Source organism: Punica granatum, chromosome 6, assembly GCF_007655135.1.
Source record: "Punica granatum isolate Tunisia-2019 chromosome 6, ASM765513v2, whole genome shotgun sequence".
NCBI lineage: Eukaryota > Viridiplantae > Streptophyta > Magnoliopsida > Myrtales > Lythraceae > Punica > Punica granatum.
The window spans coordinates 5,347,835-5,363,523 of record NC_045132.1 but is presented as its reverse complement, the minus strand read 5'-3'; the positions used below and the strand labels follow the sequence as shown (position 1 = coordinate 5,363,523).

General features: G+C 36.3%; 1 pseudogene; it reads left to right on the top strand.

Annotated features, from left to right (window-relative positions):
- Positions 1-7,865: 7,865 nt before the first annotated feature.
- Positions 7,866-14,372, top strand: LOC116209999 (annotated as a pseudogene).
- Positions 14,373-15,689: the final 1,317 nt, after the last annotated feature.

Genomic DNA, 15,689 nt, shown 5'->3' with positions numbered 1-15,689 from the left:
GACATATGTTCTTTCCATTTCTCTTTGAAATTTTCTCTTATAATTCATTCTTCATTGATAAGTTATCTTATATGGCATACCATCTTGAATTTCTATATTGACAAAATGTATTGAGATCATTTGGGAAGGGATTAATGCATTGTTTTTACTTGAGATTTTTGTGCCAAAACTATTGAATTTGCATATACTTTTTGTGTAATAATTATTTAGAGATATGCATTGCCTATAAGTAGTTCTTGCAATTGTTCTCTCCACTCATATTTACTTTCCAGTTTACATTTCATGGATGAACATATTCCTCTGCATTTAAGCTCTTATCATTTTTGAGGGAAAAGTAGTGTAATTTTGAAGATCATCATGTTTCACTGATGGGTATGATTCTCCTTATCCTTCTTGTATTATTTTCTCTACTAATGGCCATTAAGTATCTATATGATTTATATCTTGGATTTTATTTATTTGGCAAATGTAGAAGACTCAACTCCAAGCGTAATTGTACGAGAAGCGACTAAGGACTTGGAATTACTAGTCGGTCATATTTTTAATAGCGAGGAAGAGGCTTACAATGCATACAATTTGTATGCCTTCAACAAGGGATTCAACATCAGCAAAGGTAAGAAATACTACAATTGATCTGGTGAACTGCGAACTTGCATTTTTTTGTGTAGCTGTCAAGGGTTTGGGCCTGAGGATTCTTTTGAACAAGATCGAAAATATGAAAGGACTATAAAGAGATGTGGATGTGGAGCTTACATTAAATTCAAAATTGAGAATGAAATATGGGAATTGATTAAGAATTTTCGTATAAATAATCACCCATTTATTGATGATAGTCAAAAACATCTAATTAGATCGTGTAGGAAGATAACTGAAACAAGCCAAAGTGTTCTTAGTTCTATGGCACAAGCAGGCATTAGAGCTACAAAGGCATATTCCAACTTTAAGAATGAGTCTGGAGGGTCTAAGAACATTAATTTCACCTTAAAAGACTGTCATCATGGTTTTCAGAATCATGATTCGAATCGTAAAATCTTACGATTCTACGATTCCAAGGGGGTCCTACGATTTCGATTAAGAGGGGTGACTCGGAAAATCCAAAATCGGAAGTGAATCGCGGAATCGGGCCGATTCTGCGATTTCGGATTCAGCCCAGACTCGGGCGAAGCCCAGGCCTCATTCCGGCCCTCGGGTGAAGGGCAGGCCAGAGTCGGGTCGAAGCCCAGCCCATTGGCCCTGAGCCCGACTGATTCTTTTTTTTTTCCCCCTCTTTTTCCCTTTCTTCTCCGGCAGTACCCTTTCTCCCCGAGTCCCTGACAATTCTATGCCCTGACCCACTACCCAGTCTCCGATTCGTCTGACTCTCCGACGGTCCGAGGTGAAGATTCAGCCATTTCTTCTTGTTCGGTTGTACCGAGTCTCCGACGAGCTTCGTGAGTCCGTAGTTTCAACTTTCGCTCCGCCCAAGTTGTTCCGACTTCCAAGCTTCAACCAGACCAGTCCAAGCTGACTCGGCTTGAGCTTCAACCGCCCAAGTCTCTGACGAGCGTGAGTCCGTAGTTACGACTTCCGCCCAAGGTGTTCCGAGCTTCAACCGACTTCCGTCCAAGCTGACTGTGCCTTGACCTCAGACCGCCCAGCGTCCAGGATCTGATCCAAGCTGACTATGCCTCGACTTCCGTCCAAGATGATCTCTCGATTCGGTTGCTTGGTCCAGAGTCCAGAGTCTGCCCACTGCCTTTGATCGCCCAGCGTCCAGGACTGATTTGAATGAACCCAATGGAAGAGTGCACTGATTTAGTATCTCTGGGGAAGATTGCGAAAGGAGAATTGGGTAATCGGGTTCTCATGGACCTCATTATCATGGCCTCAGCGCTTGCTTACGAGAACTCAAAAGTCATTCAGAATGTTGTAACTCTTCATTGGAAGGCATGCCCAATTCTATATATCTTACCTTGCAGTCTGCTTAATTTTTTTTATTTTTGTTTTGGGATTGCTATATTTTACGGTTCTAACGTTTGATGCTTGCAGAGGCACTTCGTTCATTTTTATGACTGCTGAAATGGTAAGGGAATGAACTGTGGAACTTCTCGTATTGAATATATAGTAAGCACCAGGTCCTAGTTATTTTCCGTTTATCATCTGAAAAATGGCCTGATAGATTACCAAAAGGAAATGGCAACTCAAGTGTTCATAATGTGCGATAAGCCCGAACTAATTGAATGAACAATGATTGATTTTTTTTGCTCAGGAAAGTATGCTACATATATATATATATATATATATGCTATTTTTTTTAATTTTTTTAATTATAGGTAGAATCTTACGATTCACGATTCTACGACCCTCAACCAATTCTACCTAGAATCGCGATTCTGAAAACCTTGACTGTCATAATTTCTTACAATAAAAAAGAAGAGATGCATTTAGTGCGAAAGATTGTCAAAATGTCATGGATCATTTCATTAGCTTACATAATCAAGGAAATAATGTTTATTATTCCTTACAAGTGGATGATGAGTCTAGAATGGCTAATCTTTTTTGGTGTGATGGATTATCAAAAATTGATGGGGTTTTTACCTAAAATGACCCATAGTTTGTCCGTTTTGTCAAATCTATCCTATGCTTTTTTTGGTCAAATCTATCCCATGGTTTACTTTTTGCATCAAATCTATCCCGGCGTTATCTTTTCCGTCAACATCTAACGGCCGTGCTGACGTGGCACATGGAGAGATAGTGGGCGACACTTGCCACATAGGCACCACGTCAGCACGGCCGTTAGATGTCGATGGAAAAGATAACGCCGGGATAGATTTGATATAAAAAGTAAACTATGGGATAGATTTGACAAAAAAAAGCATAGGATAGATTTGACAAAACGGGCAAACCATGGGCCATTTTAGGTAAATACCCCAAAATTGATTATCAATGTTTTGGAGATGTCGTGCTCTTTGATTCTAATAAATACAACATGATATGTGCTCCATTTATAGGTGTCAATCATCACTTGAAAAACGTTCTTTTTTGTTGTACATTTCTTTTAGATGAAACAATTACTTCCTTAGTTTAAGTATTTCAAACTTTTCTACATGCAATGGGGAAAGCTCGTAAAACCATATTTACTAATCAAGATCATGCTATGGCCAAAGCGATTGAAATAGTATTTCCTAAAACAAAGCATCATCTATGTACGTGGCATATTTCTAAGAACGCTACACAACACATTCCCCAACTTTTATCTAAACCCAAATTTAAGCAAATATTTTATTCAAAACTATTGCATGGTTGTGAATCTATATGTGAGTTTGAAAGCACTTGGAGTGAAATTGTTAAGCAATGAGACCTTGCAAATAATAAATGGTTGAATCATCTATATGAATTGCATCATAAATGGTTTCATGTTTTCAGTAATGATACTTTTTCAACAGGCATAAGATCCACTCAAAGAAGTGAAAGCAAAACAATGTTTTTCAATCTATACCTAGTAAAGTGATGACCTTAACTGAGTTTGTCAATCATTATGAAAAGCAACTAGAAAATATGCGAGATGTTGAAGTTTCTGATGATTTTGAATGTGCCAGAGGAAAATAAAAGCTTGTAGTAAGGGATAATGGTTTATTGAAGCATGCGTATGATGAGTATACTCATATAATTTTTAAGAAGTTTCAAGATGAATTTTTACAAAGCATGTCTATATTCATTGTGAGTTCGGAAACAGGCGGTCCAATGCACTCATATACTTTAGCAAATGAAAGCAAAACGTAGCATGTTGTGTATTTCAATTCAATTTATTACACTCTTACCAGCAATTGCAAACTATTCGAATCTTTAGGATGGTTATGTAGACATGCTTTACACATCTTGAACTTTGCAAAGAAGTGTCCGCGTATTCCTTCCCAGTATATTCTAAAAAGATGGACCAAATTTGCAAAGGAAATAATTTCTATTGATATTGATGGCTCTTGCTCCAAAAATGTATCCAAGCCATCAAAGACCATGCGTCTTAATAGATTAATGCGACATGCTTTTGTTGTTATGAGTTTGAGTGTGGATGATGATGATACTAAAAAATTAGCGCAACAAAGCTTGAATGAACTTGAGAAAGAATTGAAAAGTTTAAAATCAACAAAGGGGTAAACAAAACATAATATATTAGCGGATGGAGATGCTAAAACTACTGTTTCTGGGCATGAAAATGAATTGTGAGTGCTTGATCCAATGCAAATGAGACCAAAGGGAGTACCTAATAAAAGAATAAAGCATAGTCTTGAGAAGAGCAAGAAAAGAAAGTCCAAGAAAGGAGACTAGAAGATGAAGGAAAAAGGAAGGATATTTTTTCCTTCTAATAGGATAAATGTTAAACTTAATACAGTTAAGTGCTAGACACTCATGAGGCTCACTTGAATAATTTGGCAAATTTCTATTGGTATTTCCTCACTAGCTAGATCGATGTGTTGGTGAGGTAGGACCACCTAATATTTTCTCCCTTCAGCAGTCATCTCTCATCCATAATCATTATTTTGAATTCTCAATAATTTCAATATGTAATTTTAGGAATTTTTCAAATAAATCATATATGACTCATCACACTACTCTTGGTTGTTATGTAATCGATTATACCTTAATGTGCAACTTCATACTTTCATTGAATACAAAAACCTCAAACATCAACGGGATATTTCATATTATTCGCTCATAGTGTGGCATCGCCTCTAGTAAGAGACAAGAAATGGGAATAAAAGGGGCAGGACAAATCCAACGATGAAAATTATTGAACATTACTCAAAATATATGGTGGGATAAAACGGTAAAATATTAGCAAGGTAAGGAATTGATCTGTGGGCACAAATCCTTTGTCCCCGTCTCCTGTCTCTTTAACAAGGAGCTAACACGTGTCTTAATAAAAGATCAGTGCTCATATTTTCCTTGAATACATATGGACGCACTCATGGAATTCCTCTCTCTCCCTACAAATGCACTTATACATTATGAAATTTGGAAAAATAATGGCCATGAATGTTGCCATAAGTCCACCACTTGCAAAGCAAATATACATGTCCCATGTTTGCTGAATTTGTCGTAAATATTAACTTCGTCATTTCAAACCAACTGCACAAGTGCAAAGTTCGCTGAACTTATATGCGTCAATCTTGATGAGGTCGGCTAGTGTTTCGTTAAAACCTCCCTTCGGACAGCGCCCCAGCACACCTAACAAATTAACCCGCCATGTGTTAACTAGAGAGATGTTAGTGCGATGTTAATCGAAACCACTTGTTATAAGAGGTAAAATAAGAATTCAAAAAAAAAAATTAAAGATAGTGTAGCGTAGTGTCAAACACAAGTTATTTAAAAGAAGCGTTGGCTAAAGGGTACATTTGCCACCGCTAATAAGTGGTAAAGGGGTACTTTGGCCAATTCTATGTTAAGCGTCGGCCAAAATACCCATTGGCTAACACTTATATAAGCGTCATCATAGGTTAGCCTAAGTTAGCGATTTAAGACATGGGCCAAGGTATTTTCTAATAAAAAATATCATATTTTATGGCTTATTTGGTTTACAAATATAATTTTAAAATCACAACTTTAATCCAATTCTACCCATAACAAAACAAAATAACTCATATAAAGTTAAAGAGTAGGCCTCATTTATACCACTCTTTTTCAACAACAAAATAAAATAACTCATACAAAGTCAAAGGATGGGCCCCATTTATATTATTCTTTTTCAAAATAAAAATCTGATTTTAAAATCTTACTTTGATACCAAAAACAGCATTAGTCTTTGTTTGGTTTTGAAATAAAAAACTTTACTATATCCAACCCAACTCTATCCAACTCAACTCTATTCTTCCTCAAATTCAATATCGCAATCATTATTATTTTGTCATTTTCTCCATTTAATAATAAATTTTCACTCAAATTATTTCCTAACCATTTTTATAATTAATTTTTTAATAATAAATTTTTTATTTACTTTCATACCTATGTTTACATACATATATATATATATATATGTTCTTATTCATCCATATATTTGCAAGCACTTGCAATCATTATACAAATTCAAGTTAAGTTGGATCATGATCCAACTCGAAAAACCAAATGCAACCTTGTAAATTCTTTTTGATAGATATCGGTACAGATTAGCCCTAAGACCACGTTACTAAAAACTTCACCAAAAATCGTCATGGCACTACTTTTCAGGACATTTTAAACCGTGGGCAGAAAATGAGTTGCCTAAAGATCTTTTTCCCATAGTGATGCTGCTTTCCGTATGATATTTCATTTGTTGATTGGGGCGGAGATGCTTTTCGTGTCATCCTCATAATTTCCAAATATCAGCAGTGAAAATCTCAATTATTTGTGTCAAAATCACCACATGTAAGTGAAATGATCTGATTATGACGTTTTTCTTCTGTCCTGAAATCACCACACGGCACGTATAGCAGCGTATAAGATATTTTCTTATGCATCAAAATATAATCGGTTTTGGCTATGTAGTCAATGCCGACAGCTCAATCAAAAGACAACTCGCGTTTTGAAAAAGAAACCATATCAACTTCATATTACAGGATAGATTTCAGGGTAAAAGTCTTTAGGGGCGTTTGGTTTCAGAGTTAAACTAAATTTGATTTTGATTTTAATTTTGATTGTGGAAAAAGACAAATGAGATGGTATTATAAATTTGACTTGGGAAACGTGTGTTTTTGTTGTGTAGTGGGTAGAGTTAAAATCAAAATCATGATTCTAAAATCACAAAAACCAAACGGGCCCTTAACACCCAAACCACCTTCATCGTTTGGCAGGCCGACCTTATCCGAACCCACATTTGCACCTTGCATCCCCATTTTTGCCTTTCCAATGGAAACCCTTTACACTTTTGCTCCACTTTTTTCAAAACTTTCTTAGGTAAAACAAAAGTACAACACCAGAAACTCACTAGGGAATGAATTACAAATTTAACAAGCTGAAGCCACCCTGCATAAGATAACTTCTTTACTATCCAGCTGTCAATTCTACAAGTAATCTTCTCAATAAGTGGTTTACAATCCTTGTGATGCGGCAGAAGACCTGGCAAGTCAGTACCTGGAGAAAAATAGGTTCTGACGACTATATTTCAAAGGAAACGGCCTCAGGAGCAAAACTCACGGCCTTTGGCCAAGAAATTTCAATATTTTAGGCGAGTTCCATCTTTTAGGGTCTCAAACAGGCAATTTTATGTTAATTAGGGTGCTTTTTACAATTTTAGGAAAGTTTATTTCTTTTTATGCAATTTAATTTTTTTTAAAACCCTATTTAAACTTTGTGTAAGCCCTAGGGCTGGAGGAGTTAATTCGGATTTATCAATAAAGTTCAGAACTTTCGTGCTCTTTGTCCAATCTCGGAGTTGATTCGAGTTTGATGCCTATTTCTTGGTATTCGTAGAATCAACAGGTAGTAGAAGATCGTAGTTCCGGTATTCGTGCGCGAATCAACGGGTCTGTGATAGGTTACTCGCGTGTACGCTACGTCACCTTGTCTATTAGTCTATCCACAATGAGTAGAACTCCCAAATATCTATTATAGAATAATCAATGAGAGTATAATGCAGTGACTCACGCACTCGTATGGTAATCAAGATATTCCGAGTTCGATACCCAGTAGGACTATCCGTGCCCCTTTATTAGATATTAAATTTCTATTTCATTGTACTAAACCCATGAGCATACACTGTAATCATAAAATTTTAAAAAGTATTATAGAATTTTAAAAAATTTCCTTTATCAACTTCCCGTCCCTGTTCTTTTACCCCATTTCCCTCGATTCAAAGGGAGGCTTAAAGTATAAATAGGAGCATGAGGTCTGTGACTTCTTCAAGACGAAGCAGAAGAGCCCATCCCATTAGGCTTAAACCCATAATATATTCTCCCTTCCTTTCTTTCTTGCTCCCTCACTCTCCCTCTTTCAGCTTCTCTTCGTTATAATATTACCTCCGAGTGACCGATATCTCTTCCCTGATAATAAGGTAATGCTTCCTAATTCATCCTATTATGTGTATATTTACACAGACGGTCCTTGATTAATTAGCAAGTCAGTCCATTGTGAACTCTCTATCATCGAATAAAAGTTTGACAATTATCGTCATGGTGAGGTTATGATTATAGCAAGTCAGTGGATATGTATACACAAATGTGGAGATATTGACAAGAGAGTAATGTACTGTCTATAACTTTTACCGTATTCTCGGTGGCGAACTCATTAAAAAAAGAACATGTGGAGGCTGAAGATAGCTGAAGGAGGCAACAGCCCGTACTTGTACAGCACCAACAACTACGTTGGCAGGCAGATATGGGAGTTCGACCCGGAGACGGGTCCTCCTGAACAGAAGGCCGAGGTTGAAGCCGCTCGCCTCAATTTCTACAACAATCGCTTCAAGGTTAGGCCCAGCGCCGACCTCCTCTGGCGGTACCAGGTACATGCTACTAGCTACATCTTTTTCATGCGATTGATTATCTGTTCACATCGACGCATTCTCTCCCTCATTTTTCAGTAACTTTCTATCCCATCCACCGGAAGCTTAGTAATTGGCCATCGAGCAACATTTTGTTCCGGTGGTTATCGGATTATAATGGTGTGGTTGGTTTCAGAGTTAAAGTAACTTTGATTTTGATTTTGTTTTTTATTGTGGAAAATGACAAATGAGATGTGATTATAAATTTGACTTGGGAAACGTGTGTTTTTATTGTGTAGTGTGTTGAGTTAAAGTTAAAGTTAAAGTTAAAATTTTTTACTTGGAAAATGTGTGTTTTTGTTGTGTAGTGTGTTGAGTTAAAGTTAAAGTTAAAGTTAATCTCAACACACTACACAACAAAAACACACACGTTTCCCAAGTCAAATTTATAATCACATCTCATTTGTCCTTTTTCACAATCAAAATCAAAATCAAAATAAAAAATTAAAGTTACTTTAACTCTGAATTCAAACGTACCATTCAATTCTTCTTTGGACACTCGTTTCGTAAAATCCATTTCGTTTTTCTCCTTTAACTGTAAAAACAAAAACACCAGTCCATTTTTTTCCCCCCACTAAAGATCCAAATTTTAAATTAACTTTCGCAGTTCTTCGGGCGTACGTCCAATATTACTTGACTAGGTAAGAACTCACGGCATATTATCTATATACAACATATAAAAGTTGGAAACTCCTTTTATTATTTCTCCACATTTAAATTCCAAAAATTATCCTTCGATATTTGATAAAATTACATAAATACGGGGTTGGTGTGAGTCGATTCTAAGCAGCAGACGCATTAGTCAATATTTATTATTTCGCTTGAGAATAAAATGCTCCCTACAAGTTGACGTGAGTCGATTCTAAGCAATCGCGTGCAGACAGTCAATTTTCAATGTCCTTTACGGGGTTGTTTGAGTCCATTGCAAGTGAGGTCCATGCACACAAGATCAATCTTTAGCGCCCCCAATGAGTTGGGTAAGTCGATCCCAAGCAATTACACACGCACACCGCAAATTCCCTGTTCCCCTCGAGTTGGGTGAGCATTAATAATCCTCCTCTACATCCATACAACGGGAGTATTTTCTTCTGATCAGTAAGAAGTAAGGAAATTTTGGGGAAAATATTAATAATATAAAACAAAATAGAGAAAACGGAAGCTTAAAAAAAGAAAAAGAAAAATGTGATAATCAGACCGGAACAGGAAGTCAACAAATAAAAAATAGAACGACTTTCATTACGTGGCAATAGTGTCATACAGTATTTTATGTTTTTATTTCTAGGCGATAGTGCAACTGAGTATTTTAAGTTTAATAACAAATTCTAGATATACCACATGTCCTGGTGTATTACATTTACTCGTGCAAATATTTTTCAATTGCTATACACATTTATATATACTAGTGAATTTGTACATGCGTTGCACGTGAAACCTTCTTTGATAAGGTTAAAGTACGTAATACTCGAACGACAGAATATATAAGAAAACTCTTTTGAAAAAAGAAATATATAAATAAATCACTAAAAATTACTTAAAAATGCTAATGGTTTACATCTGATTTCAAATCTATCATGGCGTATTCTGCATCAATATCTAATAGAAAAATTATGTCTGGATCAGATTTTCTATAGAGAGTTGACAAGGAATAACTTCAAAATTAACGTGCTACCTAGTGAGATTCCATTATAATGTGCGACTTTGTTGAAATCCATTCGAAAAAGAACTTTGTAAATAAAGCCCCAAGTGGGCCATCGTCTAGTCCACAACAAGCATACAACACACAAAATGAAATTGGACGTTTTGTTCACCTAAACTATAAAAATTTTAAACTCGTTGCACTGTTCTTTGAAGTTTTTGCGAGATAAAAAGTTTGAGCAGATGATCCTGCCTGTAAAGATAGAGGAAGGACAGGAGATAACTTATGAGACAGCAACAACTTCCCTAAGGAGAGCAGTCCACTATTTCTCTGCCTTGCAGGGAAGCGACGGGCACTGGCCAGCTGAGAATGCTGGCCCTTTGTTCTTCCTCCCACCATTGGTCAGTTCCTTCACCAACCTTGATCACTTAGCGAGTAAACTTGCACGCCTTGCTGATTATCCACCGCCAATTGATAATGTGCTGGTAATGTGCCTCTCTATAACAGGGCACCTCAACATGGTCTTCTCTGCAGAGCATCGCAAAGAAATCCTTTGATACATTTATTACCATCAGGTACCATATCTAAAAAATAGTAGAGGAACCTTTCTACTACATAGCCAGTTTATATGAATGTGTTGTATATATATATATATATATATCTGTGTGTGTGTGTGTGTGTTATAAATACATTTAAGAATATTGGTAGATTTGACTATAATAATTATTTGCCTATCGTCAAAATACTTGTGTTTTTGGAAATTAGAGTTGAGGATTTCTTCTGGTTGTAGAATGAAGATGGTGGTTGGGGATTGCACATAGAAGGACAAAGTAATATGTTTTGCATGGCCTTGAACTACATATGCATGCGCATCCTTGGAGAAGGCCCCAACGGTGGCCAAGATAATGCATGTCCTCGGGCACGTAAGTGGATTCGTGACCATGGCGGAGTCACCTACATTCCCTCGTGGGGCAAGACTTGGCTCTCTGTATGTCCCTCTTGTCCCACCTAAATCACTCGAACATAATCTGGTCACTTAACAATTCAAGTGCTTAAAAATTGAGTAATCTCTATTTGCCCTTAAAGATATTAGATTATATAGAGATACATCAATTACTAAGATTGAAAACTATTTTGACTATTGAGACCTAAATTTATTCATTACTTTGTTTTTTATTTTCATTTGATTGGGGTTTAGATACTTGGACTCTTCGAATGGTCGGGAAGCAATCCAATGCCTCCAGAGTTTTGGATGCTTCCTTCGTTCCTTCCTATAAATCCAGGTTGGTTATTCAGTCCTTCATTCGTCAAAATTATGATTATATTCCCTAATATGTTTTCTCGGGTTCAATATTTTACACTGTGTCTTGAATCTCAAACCTGCAGCCAAAATGTAGTGCTACTGTCGGATAATTTATATGCCCATGTCTTACTTGTACGGGGAGAAATTTGTAGGACCGATTACACCTCTCATTCAAGAATTAAGGGAAGAGCTTCACACTCAACCTTATGACACCATCAACTGGCGAAAAGCCCGCCATTTTTGTGCCAAGGTATATTTTCCTACATCATGAGCTTCCATTACCTATCACAACACTGAAACAGTTCCCTTTGAGAGGACTTCTCATTGCAGGAAGATCTCAACTATCCCCATCCTTTAATTCAGAACCTGCTTTGGGATAGCCTTTACATATTCACAGAACTAATCCTAAATCGTTGGCCCTTTCACAAGTTGAGAGAGAAGGCGCTGCAAGTGACCATGAAGCATATACATTATGAAGATGAGAATAGCCGATGTATCACCATTGGAAGTGTTGAGAAGGTATGAGAATTAGGTTTGGTTAAAATTAATCTCTTTATGAGATTTGCAAGAAAGCAGCTCTACTGAGATTCATAATATAAATTGTTTCAAACAGGTACTATGCATACTTGCATGTTGGGTGGAAGACCCTAATGGAGATTATTTCTAAAAGCATCTAGCAAGGATCCCAGATTACATTTGGGTTGCTGAAGATGGAATGAAGATGCAGGTTACTACTCTTGAATTTTGAAAAATTGGATTCAAGTTGATCTTATCAAATTGGTATTTTCCTTCTCATATTACTCGTAGAGTTTTGGAAGCCAACTGTGGGATACAAGCCTTGCAATCCAAGCATTACTTGCTAGTAATCTTGTAGACGAGATAGGACCAGTGCTAGCAAGAGGACTTAATTATATCAAACAATCTCAGGTAATTTAGTTGCTGCCTCCCTTATGGTGAACAATCTTGCCTTTCCATCATACTGTATTGTTTAAAGAGGCCTAATAAAATATTATTATCATTTTGAATGTTTAAGGTCAAGGATAATCCTTCTGGGGACTTCAAAAACATGCATCGCCATATTTCTAAAGGGTCATGGACTTTCTCTGATCAAGATCACGGGTGGCAAGTCTCAGACTGCACTGCGGAAGGTTTGACGGTAATGGGCCCTAAAGGGTTTCATTTCATCCGATATCCGATTTCAATCTTCTCATTTTTTTTTCATCTCTCTTATGTAGTGCTGCTTGCTTTTCTCACTTATGCCCCGGAAAATTGTTGGAGAAAAGATGGAACCTGAGCAACTCTATGATGCTGTCAACATCATTTTGTCCCTACAGGTGTAAATCAAACAAGCATCTTAGTGCTACATGTAGAGATTCTTAGAAGAACATTATTGCAAAAGTTTAGACAAATTTGACGTTGTAAATCTTTTGATAGAGTAAAAATGGCGGATTACCAGCGTGGGAACCTGCAAGAGCTGAGAAATGGTTGGAGGTGAGAACCGTTTATTTGAAGGATTTACTTTTCATATATTTAACCCTATTTTGAATATATTCTTTATTCTCCCTTTTATTTTTCTTCTAAATTAAGTGGTTTAATACTTGAAGCTTCTTAATCCAATGGAATTCCTTGAAGATATTGTGATTGAGCACGAGTATGTGGAGTGCACTTCGGCAGCTATGCAAGCATTAATGTTGTTCAAGAAGTTATACCCAGAGCATAGGGATAAAGAGATTGACATTTCCCTAACAAATGCTTCAAGATATCTCGAGAGTATGCAAATGCTTGACGGTTCTTGGTATGCTTATCTTATCCTCAGGCCTCTCTCCCCTTCTCATGTATATTTCACAAAAGACATTTGACTCATTGCAAAATACAAGTTAATGAAAGAACTGATATTAGGTATGGAGAGTGGGGAGTTTGTTTCACATATGGTACATGGTTTGCTCTGAGAGGACTAGAAGCTGTTGGCAAGACCTACAACAACTGCGAGGCGATTCGCAAAACTGTGGAGTTTCTACTCCGAACCCAGTTCGAAGATGGCGGATGGGGAGAAAGCTACCTCTCTTGCCCAAAGAAGGTAAACTTTATGCGACTCCAAGGTGCTTGTGGATAAAAATATATATATTTAAGGCTCATTTAAATGACCTTGTGATGAAAAATTGAGCTAAAATGTTGAGCAATTCGCAATGGAATTTTGTTGTAGGAATATGTGCCTTTGGAGGGAAACAAATCGAATTTGGTGCTTACTGCATGGGCTATGATGAGTCTGATTCACTCTGGGCAGGTAATTTTTAATGGCTTTTTGTTCACATATCTTAGAATCGATTGCGTCTTTTGTGAAAATTTCTCACGTATGGAAGTTTCTCTTTTATTGTCAGGCGGAAGGGGACCCGACCCCTCTTCATCAAGCTGCAAAGCTACTAATCAACTCCCAACTTGACAACGGTGATTTCCCCCAACAGGTTTGTATTAATACCCCAAGAAGCTATCAATATATGACCAAAGCATGTATGTTCCATTAGAGAATGTTTAGACTCCTAGGAAACTATTGTTCAATTTTGAGAACTTAACAAAAACACGTGTTTCATTCACTGAATATTTTCCTTAATAAAACCAAAGGACCCTTAGGATGTTTAAGATGTAATTATATCCGCATGTTTGTTTTTGTCAGTGTTGTGAAAGCTTTGTGGTTCTATTGGCAGGAAATCACAGGAGCATTCAAGAAGAATTGCATGTTACACTACGCATCTTATAGAAACATATTTCCAATATGGGCCCTTGCTGAATATCGAAAAAGCGTACCATTGCCAAGCAAGAAGTAAAATCTATTCGAATATTATCATGTTTATAAACTGTCATGATAAAAAAGGTAGGGAGGGAATGTTTCGCTAGCCTTTCTTGTGGTTACAATAATCAAATCTCAATAATTATTAGCAATTCTATCATGCTACTAATATACTCGCTTGGCTTAATATTGTAACACATTATTGATGTAATGACAATTGTTAATCCTTACATAAAGTTAAATGAGGATAATTTTCCATGTATATAAAATAATGATGGGTGATATGTCGACTAGATGGGGATAAGATAATAGAACTTCAACCCCACCCCGAGCACCATCGGTATCGTTTTGAGTGCCCATAAGAAAGCTAAGGGGTTAGAGAATCTTCACTAACCTATTTTGGGAAGCCAAACATGAAAGCTAAGTTGTTAATTCGTTAAAATGATTCAATCCATTTAGGTTTTGGTATTGCCTTGGTCTTTTTAACCTGATACACAAATTTAAAGGTGATATTAGTTTAAAGAAATATAATATTTTCTAACACCCAAAATTGGTATTATCCAATATTGGGCTGGACTGGAAGAAGCTCGGGATAGCCCACTAGTGATGGGAGGGGGGAGTTATCAAATATAGGTAAAAAACAAATTGCTTAAATATATAATTACTCATAATATTTCTAGATGAGAAAATTTGCGAAATGACAAATTTTTGATTGAGATATTTTATTGGTATTCCATTTTTCTACAATCAATTTTTTAGGTTTTGCTTCAGATTGATTCAATGTAAATTTACACGTTGAATTTAATAAGTATAAACAAAAATGTCCGTGCAACGAATGAGACGAGTATTAGTTTATAAAAAAAAATGAGAAATTTGGCAAATTCTATGGTGCAATTGTTAAAAGTGATGGCATGGGGCACTACATTTATTGGGAATGCTCGGACACGTTGAGTACACATCTTGTTTGAAATTAATTGAGTGAATACAACTCACAACCAAGTATTTTACTAAAAGTTTAAGTAAAGTTTCTTTGAAATTTATGCAACTTACTAAGAATGTAAGTACAACTTTTCGAAATCCATATAATTTGCTTCAAATATAAGTAATTGACTAAGAATCTAAATAATTTATCTTAAGTATTTCTCAAGATATAAGTAATTTACTTGAAAGTCACGTAATTTACTTAGAATTGAGCTATTTTTCTATAACTTCACTACTCTTTTCTCGGTAAGATAACTTTATGTACTTTACTTGCAATTACTGTGCAACAAACTTTTAAAATGACAACACCTTAAACCTTTCCAAAAAGATTCTCTTTCCTCTGTGCACATTATCTTTCTCCTCCCATATTTCATCACCTCACCATCCTCTCCCTCCACGTTCTCTCCTTCCGTAGTCCTCTCTCATCCATAATCATTATTTTGAATTCTTAATAATTTAAATATATAAGTTTAGGAATTTTTCAAATAAATCATAT